The following is a 13,054-nucleotide window of genomic DNA, read 5'->3' on the forward strand; positions in this document are numbered from 1 at the left end:
CAAGAAGTAGAGGAAGGAAAGGAAACCGGCGACACGGATGAAGGGGGATTGGAGGAAGGGAGGGGGCCTTTAAGGAGCGGTGGCAATCGATGACGAGGGGGCTGCGAGGACGGAGGCCTGCATTTTTCTCACATTTATCTTACTGCGAGTGCTGCGTTTTATTGCGATTGGAAATTGAGCTTGTCAACGCGGCAGCGGGCAACGCTTGGCTAGTCATTGAAACCAGGGGAGTGGGAAGGGGTTCCTCGAGAGGGGTACGAGCTGAAGGGACAGCTGGTCGAGTTTTTGGGTTCCCGGTTCCCGGTTCTCAGTTCTCAGTTCCCAGAGATAATAATAAAAATGTCAGGCTTTGACGATTCTCCTTGTCTTTGCCGTCGGTCCATGAATACAGTGCTGCACTCGGAAAAGCGGAAGAAACTTGAGTTAATATAAGCAGCTAATAGAAAACTGTTAGATAAAACTTTAAATTGGGTTTCTTATGCATGAAATATAAGCACTTCCTCCTTGATAAACAAGGAACTACTTCTTAGAGAGCGCATTGAATACATCTTTATCTTTAAGATACATTTCTTCTGAAAGATATTTCTAAACTGAGAATATTAAGCCGAGAATGTATTCCTTAAACCATCTTTCTTGCAGTGCTGCTTCCACTCCTTTTCCTGACAGTTTTCGTTTTCCTTTTTTGTTGCATTTAAATTTTGGCCATGATCATGGCCAAGTGGCAGAATAAGGCATTTTCCTGGCCATTTAATTGGCGCATATTTAGCATTTACTAATGGACATGAGGCACAGTGTGAAGGCACCTGCCCCAAGTCAGCGACTCCCGGGGGAATAAGAAACCAAAGGGGGAGGGGCAGGAAGAGGTTCGGCCAGACAGTAAACACACACAGAAATGGACAATGACAAGAGCTGATAATAAATCTAATTGACACATTTGCAATGGTTGACTCCCCGTCTGCAAGTCCGCTGAGAGATCTGGCGAGGATCTGGATCCCAGATCCGAGATGCAATTAAAACTGCAACTGCATTGCTAATGATCGTGGCAACTCCAGCTCTCTTTCACCATCGCAATTGTGAATTGTTGTGTCGGAAAAAGCTGGAACAACAACTTGACAATCTACACGCACACACGAAATACATAAATTGCCGCGATCATATCGAATCATCGATCAATCGGGCGCTGCGGACGGCCATCGATGGTCCGTTCCTGCCGCGATAACGCCGCAGGACCTCAACCGCCGCTGTCTGCTGCTGTCCACACTCGGGCCACTCGGAGCACTCAGAGCTCTCAGGCCACTGAAAGCTCTCGAAGATTCGCTGCCACTGACATCCATCCATGTTGGACTTCATCTGTTGCCGTTGATTGGCAGCCAAACGGCGGAGAAAAAAGCTAGTGGAAATTGATTGGCAAAATGAAACATGGCCAACACATTGGGCTCATGTTTGCGATGGCAAAAATGCCTTCATTACAACGCGCAATGCGTAAAACGCAGGCCACGCATGCGCATTGCCTTCGCCTGCTTGGATGCTTGGAAACTTGGTTGCTCCGATGGTCTGATGCTCAGTTGCAGACTCCTCACGCAGATCCCGAGACACGCGATCCGATCCTTTGGACCCAATCCGCGGACTGCACTATCTCCGTTTGTCACCGGAGGAGCAGAGGCCCTCGTTAAGTGCAGTTGGCTTTGAAATATATTGTGGCCCAATTGAATTGTTAAGTGCCTGGCCTTCGGACCGGGTTGCGTGTGAAAATTATAATTTCCTGACCAGTTTCAGTTCCAGCTCCAGCTCCAGCAGCGGCTGACCCCGGCAAAAAGTACAACAAATAAACTACATTGTATGTAAGGAAAAACACAGAAAAACACAACAAAACTCAGAAAAACACAGAAAACCAGCACAGCAATGTTGTCAACAATTTGCAAAGGTTTTTTATGTGGCTGCGGTATCGCAATCAACCCCGCGTAGAAACATTTAAGTGGAAGGTAACTAAATTTCATTTTATGACCACTGCCCGAACCAAAACCAACAACGTTGCGCCACGAAAATAAATAGTTTTTAGCGCGGAAAGTGAAATTAGTTGGATCATAGCCAGGGGGAAAGAGTTGAAAAGGTTACCGAAATCGGTAGTTAGCAAGGCGCAAAATGCCGATTTCTCTCTCTGATTTCTCCTCGAATGTTTTCAGGGAAAACCTTCGGCCAGAACCTGTCCTAAGAGAGACCCTGCTGATTTTGGGTTCACGAAAGCCAGCGGGTGTCAAAGGTGAAAGTTGCAATTGTTGCATAAGGACTGCCGCAGATGATGCAACACACACACACACGGCAAGGTCCTTGGTCAGGTAATCGCCATAAAACCTACAGAGTTCCCAATCTCCCTGCCTTGAGCCCAGCAAAGAAAATAGAGCAATTAACCTGGCCTACGTGCTCGCCGTTTGGACCAGGCCAAGTCGCAGGCTAGTCCGCAATTTGCTTAATTGCCTGTTAGTGGCAGAGATTATCTGGACTTGGCTTTCTAGCAAAAATCAGGGACTTCCCTTCGATCAATTGCCTGGAAATGTCGCAAAGTCAACACGTAATTGTCCCGCCCTAATTGAGGCCAAAAAGCTTTAATTAATCAATTATCTGGCAATCTATGGAACGTAAAGTTCATTTGGTTGAGAGGTTGGTTGGTAATCTAACTTATCTATCTCGTCTATAGCATTTAGGTTCTTAGTTCTACAGTTCCTAGAACTATATATATGTATATCGAATCGAAATATAAAGTTTCTGATATCTTTCCCTTGCGGTCTTAACCTCCTTTCGATTATCTGCCGTCGCATTAGCAGTGTCATCTTCATCTGCTGCCATGTGCTCCCGTTTCATACTTTATTTACTTATTCAAATCGTTGAGACTTTCCCCCTCTGACCCAATCCCCTTTCCCTACTTCTCCTCTCTATCCCTAACCCAGCCCTCTGCCGGGGACACAGCATTCAACTTTGCCGCCTGACACTTTTCTGACAGCGACAAAAACTTTTGTTCTATTTTCCGCAACAGAAGCCGGCGACGAGAAAACCCTCGACAGCCAGGCAAAGCAGGCAACATTGCAAAAATGCTAAAACAAAAGGCTGGAAAAAATCTATATGTACGAGCATAAGACGTATCACCCCCCAACTCGTGGCGAATGTCATGACAGGCTCAGTGACTTCGGGACCGACCCGGCAACCAACTGAATTGCTGACTAACAGCCTGTCGCGAAATATGAGTCCATTTCAGCAAAAGAGATACCGCAGTGGAGTGTACTGGAAACTGGGTACTGGATACTGGATACGGTGGGTAATGGCTAAGAAGGTCGTCATTTATAGGGTCTTTATTTAAGTTTCGAGATCTTGAAAGTAAATGGATCTTCCACGCTGAAAATCAAGAAAACTCTTGAGGTACCTTAACTGTTACGACTTCATTCCGTATATCAAGAGGGACCTAAAAACTGTATATATTCTATATAGAAAACAATCCATTTTCTTAAAAACATTTCAAGAACTTTAACTAAGAATATCAGAAAGCAACTTGCCATTCTTAGTACGAGCAATACCGCCTTTGAAAGGGCTGCCTGGTGACAATCATGATGTTGCCCCAGAGTCTGTCCTGTAATCCTGTGCCTGCACGTGCTTAAATACTTTGGCATTACCCACCGCCCACTGTCAGTCCACCCTCAAGCGCCCCCCTTTACGCTCTCCGCCCATGGAAGTCTTCAGGATGTGACACAAAATGCCGCCATCGTCGCTGGCTGTCATCATTGTCTGCTTTAAAGATTACACAAAATATTTGTAAAAATACAAAACAGAACAAGCGGGGCCGCTGTCGAGGGGGCGGGCGGGAAAATAAACTCACAGCTTTACAAAAATAACAACTGCGGAGGCAGAGCCACCACAGCGGGAAAAAAGAAGAAAATCAAAGGAAAAACAACGCAGCAAAACGAAAACGAGGAATACACGAAAAAATTTACAAAATATTTTCCACTTCAACGAAATGGAAAACGCGACCGCCCCAGTAGCCGCCACCTTCTACTGCATAGCTTCTGCCTGCCTTGAGTTGACTTGGCTTTTGTCTGCCCATTCTACCATTTCCCATTTTCCATTTCCACATCTCCCATCCCCCTAATCCCTATCTCTCCACTGCTTTTTGGGATGTCTGGCAACGGCTCGTTGGCTCTTCTTTTTATCTGTAGTGATGGCATAACTCTGGACTCAAAAACTAGCTTAAAAGGCTATGAATTTTGTAAGAGTTACTTGGAAGTGGTTAATATTTACCGGGATTCGTGTTTTAGTAAGTCAATTGTTTGAAATTCAGACTTGCTTTTGATTTATACTTTGAGACTTACTCTATCTTATGGAAACTCTCTACTGTAATCAACATTATCTATGATTTTAGGCTTTAAAAAGTTACTCATTATATAATATATATTAATATATTTGTGTAATTATGGCGTCTTCTTTCTGTTCTTTCCTTCTTTTAAGTTTTTAATCAACTCAGAATGCAATTTATTAGAAAAGGAAACGATGGAGAACGATTTCCTTTTTTCATACCCCTTTTAAATGTTCTTCATAAATTCTTATCAAAAAGTTAAAATTAAATTTATATATTTTTTAAATCAATATTGTGCCTATAAAAAAGCCAACTAGCCAGCACTGTTTCTCACCGCTGCATCTTCAGTTTTGCCAGCGGCGCCGACTGCCAACGAGCGTGAAATGCCTTGGGAGCAGCGGCAGTAACAGCACCAGCAGCAGCAACAACAAGGCAGCTGCAGATGCACATAGCAACACTGAAGCAAGAAAAGCGATCCGGACAACAACAAATTGTTTAAGTGAACTTGACTGAGAAATCAGCGGGCAGGAAAAATGAGATGAGAAGGAAGACGACGATTTTCGCACAAAATGCGACAAAATGTCTACAGCAAACGAAAGTTGAGCGAATTATATAGATGAATAGCTATGGCACACATTCATATACATATATACAGATATAGATACTCGTATATAGATATATAGTCATACATATGTGACCACTCTTTTTCTCACTCTTAATTGGCAAACGAGTTTTAATTTATTTCCTTTGCGTGGTGCCTGACCCACAAAAGTGAAATCATAAACTGGGAACCTTAAGAGGGAAACGTAAAGTTTAAAATTATAAAGTTAAAGAAGATTTTGTTTCATTTTATATATTCTTCAAATAACAAAAGTTGGAAACGCCTTCGTCCTCCCACAAAAAGTCACCTAAAAAGCTAACCGAAAGTAGATAGTAATTTTCTGCCCACAGAAACTTAATGCTCATCCAGGGCTAATCCTTTTGGAGGCCACATATAAACCCCACTCATTGCCCTCGGGGGACTTTCCAACTCGTCCTCGAGTACGACTACCCATGATATGATAATTACATGGCGCCACAAAATAGAACCAAGGGAAAAGTGGAAGTGGAAATGGAAATGTGAAATTCATTTTCATTTAGCGCTGGCCGCAAACTTCAACGCGGCGGCCACTCAAAATATGAAATGGAAAATGTGTGAATATTTTATTTGCTTTCAGCCAAACTCCATTTTTGCCCTTCTCCCTCCCCCCCAGAAAGGGAGGCACATGTGGCAGCGGCAGCAGCAACAACAACTACCATGGGCCATGTCAATGTTAATTTAGTCAACGCCACAAAAAACGAAAAAAGAAGCCAAACAATTCCATTGGGCATTGTTAGCTAAGGCAACCAACCACCTACTCAACCGAAAACCAGCACCGCCACCGCCACCGGCACCGCCTGATTTCACATGTGGCTCTGTGTCAACTTTCATGAAATTAGTTGGCAACATGACGAGCTGCCAAGCAAATGTCGCCGTATCCGCCACGAACACGCCCATTCGAGGGGCGTGGCAGGGGGAGATGGCTTCCCCCCAGCACTGAGAAAATGAATAACCATTAATGGGAAAGAAGTTGGATGATTTGATGAAACTATCAAGTCTAAGCAAACATTTATATTAGTTAGAGTTAGTTAGTGAATCTTCTTAGAAACCATTTTTCTAATAATAAATGATTTAAATTAGTGGATTTTTCTCTCAGTGCTGTAGGCTGACTTTTGGCTAATGCGCAGCTGACATCGCGCCACCAACCAACACCTTGGAGCAAAGTAGTTTTCGTTGTTTGGGAACCGAAAACCAGACTGAGCCCCGGGGTCCATGGGGATTACATTCGTAACAGAGTGAGTGAGTGAGTGAGTGTTCATATAGCCATGTGCCGCACTGTACACGTGTTGCAGCAACACCGCAGCAACACGCAACTGAACGCACCGCAGCTACCAGGCTGACGGCCCTGCCTGCTAATTAAAAAAATTCCCTCACCTCGTCATAACCGCCCGCCCACGCCTCCTTCCATCACTGCTGCTGCCAGCCATTTAGTCTAATTATTACAAATGGCCGAGGGGGAAGGGCGCTATAAAAAAACAAAATTTGCACAGAGAGTTTTCACGAAAATGCACTCACAAATTCATTAAAGTAATTAAATGGCCACTCAAAGGGCGAGAAAACAACTCAGTTGTTGTTAAAACTTAATTTGGAAAACCTGTGAACAGTGGAGCAAGTTGATTCAGATAAAAACTAGAAAAATCTAACCAAATTACTTCTAAAATGCTGAAAATTTTATAGGTCTTAACCCCACAAATTGGAAAACCATACAAGTGGAACATTTTTAAAGAAAGTTTCCAGAATATATATTTGTTTATGGAAGAGTTTTTATAGTTTTGCAGGCCATAAAAGAAGCCAAGATCAGTTCCAGTTCCAACAACTTTCGACCCACTGTTCCACCGTTTGGTTCCATTGAACTTTGCCGTTGTCTCAGAAATCTGTTTTTCCTGCCTTTTAACTTTGGCGTGACAAACACTAACTACACCCTTGCCACCCCTCCTTCTCCCTCCCCCACCCACCAGGCAAACATGATTCTGTTTAATCGATAAAAGCATTTCAACTGCAATTTGGTTATCGCTTAGTGCGAACATTTAGCAGGAAGAATAAGTAGCCAAAGGGAGGGGGTGGTGGAAGTATCAGAAACTACTTCGCAGATACAATATGGCTGGCAAACAGCCCCCGCACACACAGATACAGCAGCTACAGATACAGATAGAGATAGAAATAACACAAGCTGAGATTTCAGTTCTCTCCTGTTGCCCCATGGGAAAATTCATCACCATTCGAAGGCCGAAAATGGTCTCTGGAAATGTATTTCTGTGCGTATGTGGCAGAATGAAGGTTCTAGAAACTCAAAAAGCTGAGGAAGTGATGGGAAAAAAGGAAATTTGAAGCTGACCTTATATATCTTATTAAATACTGAACTTCCCCTAACAATATTTCTCTCTGTGCAGCTAAGAATTCGTTGAGACCCATAACCAGAACTAAAACTGGCCGGGCGGCACTCGGCCGATAAGGTTAGTCCAGTTTCGGCTTGGTCCTGCTGCTGACCAGCTGCCATATGGATGAATACCAAATACTGCAGGCAGAAAAAAAAAGAACACACATTGGAGGAGGGGAAACGAAAATGGCATTAGAACATCGTAATCGCAGGCACCACAAAAACCGGGTGGATTTTTCCTCGATTTTTTCTTGTGCCATCATCCATGGCGTTTCAACGGGAAAAACAACCCCGACCAAAATGGGGTAACTCTATGCTTGTGTGTGTGTGTGATGTTGTAGGGTGGTTTTTGCTTGGCCAGGCCAAAGTTATCCCATCTCCCGGTTATTGAAGTTTTCCTTTCGCTTTTCCACACAGAGGCAGGGAAAATTGCACACGCATTTAATTACATTGTTCGGGGGTTAGGAAATGGGATTGAAAAGAGTTTACTTTACCATGAAGTGCTATTGAAAAGCCATCAGAAGGTTTACCTGGAAGAGAAGAAAGAGAAATGTTAAATTTAATCTTATTAAGTAGGGTTTAGTATATAATTTAAAGATAGTAGAGAAAACTGTAACAATTATCCGCTGCTTCAGGGTAATTTCAAGCTCAATTGGCTTTCGATTGGAGCCAATTAAATCATTGGCCAGCATTAATTAAGAACAGTCACTGGCAGACATTCGGCCAGAAACTAACTCAATTCCGATTCCAAGCTGGCCGCAACGTGTTGATTAAAAGACCATAAAAATAATAAGCAAGCGGGAAAAGAGCCGAGAAAAACACATCAGCAGCAGCAAAAGTCACAAGAGCGAAAAAAATTACTTAATTAGCTGGCCAGAAGAAGTCGAAAGGAGGCAGCGGTCCACGGCAAAAGTGTAAATTGAATGAAATATTCATGCGAAGGCCCAGACTCCTGCCTTCGGTCCCCACCAGCCAAAATTGGCAAGTGCGAATGCTGGGCCTGATGTTTTATTGAATTGAAAGTCTCATTATCACCTCGCTGCATTCTTTGAATGCATTCGCCGGGGGCCAGCGAGGGAAGGAAGCTGAGTTTCGGACCAGTCAGGCCAACGCATTTGGCAGATACTCGCAGCTAATTATCGTAATTATTGCAAATTTACAAATTGATATGAAATTGATTAGTGCCCCTTGGACGTGGATGCTGAACTGGCTGTTGGATGGCTGGATGCTGTATGTTGGATACAGGTGCTACAGGTTCCCCTTCCTTTGCAGCGAAACTGGTTTGTTATGGCCAAAAGTGTTGGCCTTAATGAAGATGCCAAAACGGGAGCTGAGAATGGGATCTGCTGGCAAATCTCTTCTAAAGTTTATGTGATATTTAGTTCATGTTGTTTGGTATTTTTTACTGTTTTCTATATAAAATATAATCCCAAGAAATCTGCAAAATCAAGTCTGAATCCCATATAACGGCACTGGGAAAATCGCTCAATTTGTCCATTCGACTGTCACATTGTTTGCCTCCATTGAGAGCCAACCGAGCCCAGTAAATTCTCATGGCGAGAACAAATTTTTCAATTAAGCCATTAATTCACTTCGCGCCACACTCACACAAACATACAGTCAGCACACAATCAAAGCCACACACACACATACACTCTATCATTCGCAGTGAGTTAAAGCTTTCATCATCGTCTTTGATCATCATGAACCGCATCCTCATCGCCGTCGTTCCTTCTGTCGCATTATTTTATTAAGCCAGCGGACCGCATATCTCGGTCTCTTTCGGTACATCTCATCCCAATTGAAATGCCGCCTCTTGCCACACCCCCCATGCCACCGCCTTTCCACTGCAAATGTTGCTTGTTGTCCACTTTTACGCAAATTTTATTCATGTTTGTCCGCCGTCTGTCCCACTGTCTCCCTCCTCGCTGCCCGCCCTTCTTGGCTTTGTCCTCTCAAGTTGGTTAAAAAGGAAAACAAATAAACAAGTTTTTGGTTTATTTTAAAATGAGAGAAGGAGAACAAGGCACAGGCACTTTTCAGAATTTTGATTTGTATTTTTATTGACGAGATTAAAGCTGTTGGTTAAAGATTTCAGCTGAGTGTGAGGAATAACTTTAATTTAAAAAGGGAAATCAAATTTTAATCATTTAATTTGAAGATATTTTGGACTGACTGCAGCTTGGATTGCATTATTGGATAATTTAAAGAAACTTTTAATAGGTGACCAGCAATAATTTAGAAAAGTTTTAAACAGCCGATCGAAAGTTTGGTTAATACTTATATTTCCAAGCTGGATGAATATTTGTTAACAGTTAGGAAGGAAAACTTTTTAGAAATACATAAAAAATAATATAAAATTAAACTTTATGAAACTGCTTTTTTTCCCAGTGTGATCATACAAATAATTCCCCAAATTTATTATATTTATAGAGATTTTTCCATCTTTTTTTAGCCCCGTTGCATTCATCATCCACCAATCGACCGCCGACCGTTACTAATTTTCAACACCTTTGCAACCAGCCGCTGCTGTTATCCCCATCTCTTTCCCTCCCCGTCCATCTATCTCCCTTGCTCTCCATATAGTCCTCTCTCTTTTCTGGCACCACTGCGGGTTGCCTTGGTTGTCGTCGTCATATCGTCATACGCCCCGTGGGTGTTCATGCAAATGGTTTACTTTTCACCTGCTTCCTTTTGGCCAAAATGCCCCGCCAGGAGAACTATATGTGTGCCTATGTATGGGTGTATATTCGGTAATACTAAGTGTGTGTGTGTGTGAGTATAGAATGGATATGCGTGCCGCTCGTTGTTGCTGTTGGTGGAAATTGCATGTTATTAGCCGCATACACGATCCCTTCCACTGATAACAAAACCATATTTTATTTATTCTGCCGATGTGGTTTACTTTGTATTTCTTTTTACTTTTTTAGTATACAAAATTTGCGCGCTTAGACATTTTATTTGCCAATAACCAGCGACCCACGAGCCACGCTCCACGTTCAAGGGGGCGGAGTTCGAGTTTCGGCCTGAACAGTGAACAGTGTCGCAGCATAATAAGAAGACATTATACCAACAACGGTGGCAGCAACAACGGTAGGAGAACAGGAGCGGCGGCAAGGCGGGGGGGGTTCTTTCAACTTTGCGTGCTAACATGCAATTTCAATGTAACCAACCGAAAATGCAAGGCGGAGAGGGCAGAGGGTGGCAGTGAGAAAGAGGCAGAGCTGTAACACGTCTATAAAGAATTGTGAATAAATTTCTGAATACTTGGCAACGGGATGTGGGGACAAACAGTGGTAAAAATTGGGAAAACTGAATGTTTTTAAGAAGTTGAAATGACTGAAAATGTTACGAGATTTAATATATATATCACATACTAAGAAAGCTTAATCAAATCTTACAAAGAGATATCCCATTCCTGCCCACTGTTCTGAGACGAAAGCAAATATTACGTATACGCCACGTGTAACGCAGACATATCAGCCAGTTGAACGGTTTTTTGTCTCGATTCCCTTGTATTTCAACGGAACCCTCTTCCCCATCCCCCATCAATATGCGTGGGTGGATAGCCTCTGGAAAATCCTAACCGTAGCCGGCAAAACTTTTCTGTTTGTTTATCATTAAGACATTTTGCACTTTACACGGTTGCCTTTATAATCTCCCCGCTGTCATATGTGGATACTATGTATATATAGAGGGGTATTTCTGTTTACATACATATCTCGGTGGGGTGTGTGTGTGTGTGTGTGCAGGATATTGGCGTCGCCTGTCGCCGTTGGCTGTTTGTGGAAAGGATTACAAGGCGGCCGCAAACAACTGCGACTGGTAGCTCGTAACTGGTAACAGGGCTAACCAAACTTCAGCCACTTCTGCTCTACACACACTCGTGTAAGTTTGGCTTCCCTCCTGCTCGCACACCTCCACCCTCTCGTTTGCTCGCTGGCTAATTACAATAATTTTTCTAATGTCGCTGCGGCATAAATTTGTAACATGACGTGGCGATAAGCATCTCTGCTCAGCGACGTAGCGGAGTTCGTCGGGCCACGAAACAACATGACAATTTCCAGAGCCTTGGAACACGAACATGGAAGACCAACATGGAGTTGGCCAACATGGACAAGGTGGCCATCAGCCGAAGAAGAAGAGCCACGGCTAGAAGCCGGGCCAGCAACAGAAACAGAGGGACAGAAACTAAAACACAGTCACAGTCGCAGAAACGTGTGCAGCGATAGACATCAGGCGGATCGCTCGGATCGTTGTCAATCAGAGGTCTCAGCGAGGCTTACACTTTCAGAAAAAGTTGGCGAAAACTGATAAGTTGACAAAGAAAGTTAACGAAAAAAACATGGCCAAGAAAAGTATATATTTTTGATGCTCATCCTCATCATGCACAACACCTTTGAGCTTTTGGTAAAAGGAAGTTAGTCGGATGAAATCGTGATCTTTAAGTTATTTAAGAAGTGGAGAAAGAATCGATATATTAAGATATGTATTATATATCTAATAAGAGTTTCCTTTTAGGCCTGTACATTTTCCCGCAGTGCTTGGCTTCATTGGAAATGCACAATAGACGCCGCTGTGGCCCAAAGACGACTATATGCAGACCGCTTGATCGGTCTACGGGCGTACCGCCCGGCTTCCCCGTCACCCGTACCGCCCGAAACGGCCGTGAGTGTTGGCAATGTGCGCCGCCGGTGGCATTTAACCGCTGTAAATGAGTTTATCTGGCGCAATCAGCAATTTTCGGTATCCGCTTTTGTGATGTCGCTGCGCATGTGCAGTTGAATGTTAATTAATTGAAATGTACTCGAACTTACAGCGAACAGCGGCGAAGAAGACAGCGCCACAACAATGCCCCTGCCCCTCCTTCCCCAACTGCCCCCCCTGAAAGCTCCCTATTGGCAATCGCGATCGCCGGGCGATAAGCAAATTGCAGGCGCTGCAGTTCAAAGGAAAACGACAATTATGCGCCGCACTCAGGTCTCGTTTTTTTTTTTGTATTTTTTGGTTGTTGTTTGTGTTTTGGTTTACTTTTTGTCGCGAATCGAAAACAAAAGCCTTGAATTGGGGCAGGAGAGTCCACGAGAAAATGGCGATCAGCTTGGGAAAGGGGAAAGAGTTCAGGGATGGCCAAATTAGCTACGAGTCAAGCCTCTCCAAAGCTCCTTCTATGAGTCACACTTCTTATTACGTTTTTATTACAGTTTATTCTTAATTAAGAGTATCAGATTAGAAAACACTTGAATCTATCTCTATTAGAATACGAAAAATCTATGACAATGTTTAAGCCCATAAACCCTCACATGTACTACTTAAATACTTCAAATGTTAATAAACTAATCATCTAAATTAACTTATTACCAATCCTAAAGCTATTTACATAAGCAATGATTGAAATTTTCCCATTTAAATCAACTTTCAGCTGGAGGAAAACTTTCAAAGAAGAAATATAAATATTCAGGGCTCAAACGGATTACATAATTCCCCTTAAGCCATGTCCTACTCCCACTTAACCCCATCCTGCCCGCAACAATAAAAACAACAACAGAAGCGGCCACATCATGGAGCCTACGTCCATTCCACGGCTAATTAAGTTATTGGCTGCACGTTGGCAACTTGTTGCGGCATTTGGTTGACATTCGAGTGCAATTGACTTAATCCCCAGTAAGCTGTTGCCCGATGTTGTTGCCGCCAGACT

The 13,054-nt window shown here is 43.2% G+C and overlaps 1 protein-coding gene across 5 annotated transcripts in view; it reads right to left on the bottom strand.

Annotated features, from left to right (window-relative positions):
• Nucleotides 1–13,054, bottom strand: part of LOC108117568 (homeotic protein antennapedia) — a 78,501-nt gene that overhangs the window by 18,782 nt on the left and 46,665 nt on the right. The window lies entirely within an intron of this gene.

The sequence above is a fragment of the Drosophila eugracilis genome, unplaced genomic scaffold (assembly GCF_018153835.1).
Source record: "Drosophila eugracilis isolate 14026-0451.02 unplaced genomic scaffold, ASM1815383v1 contig_722, whole genome shotgun sequence".
In the NCBI taxonomy this organism is placed as follows: Eukaryota; Metazoa; Arthropoda; class Insecta; order Diptera; family Drosophilidae; genus Drosophila; species Drosophila eugracilis.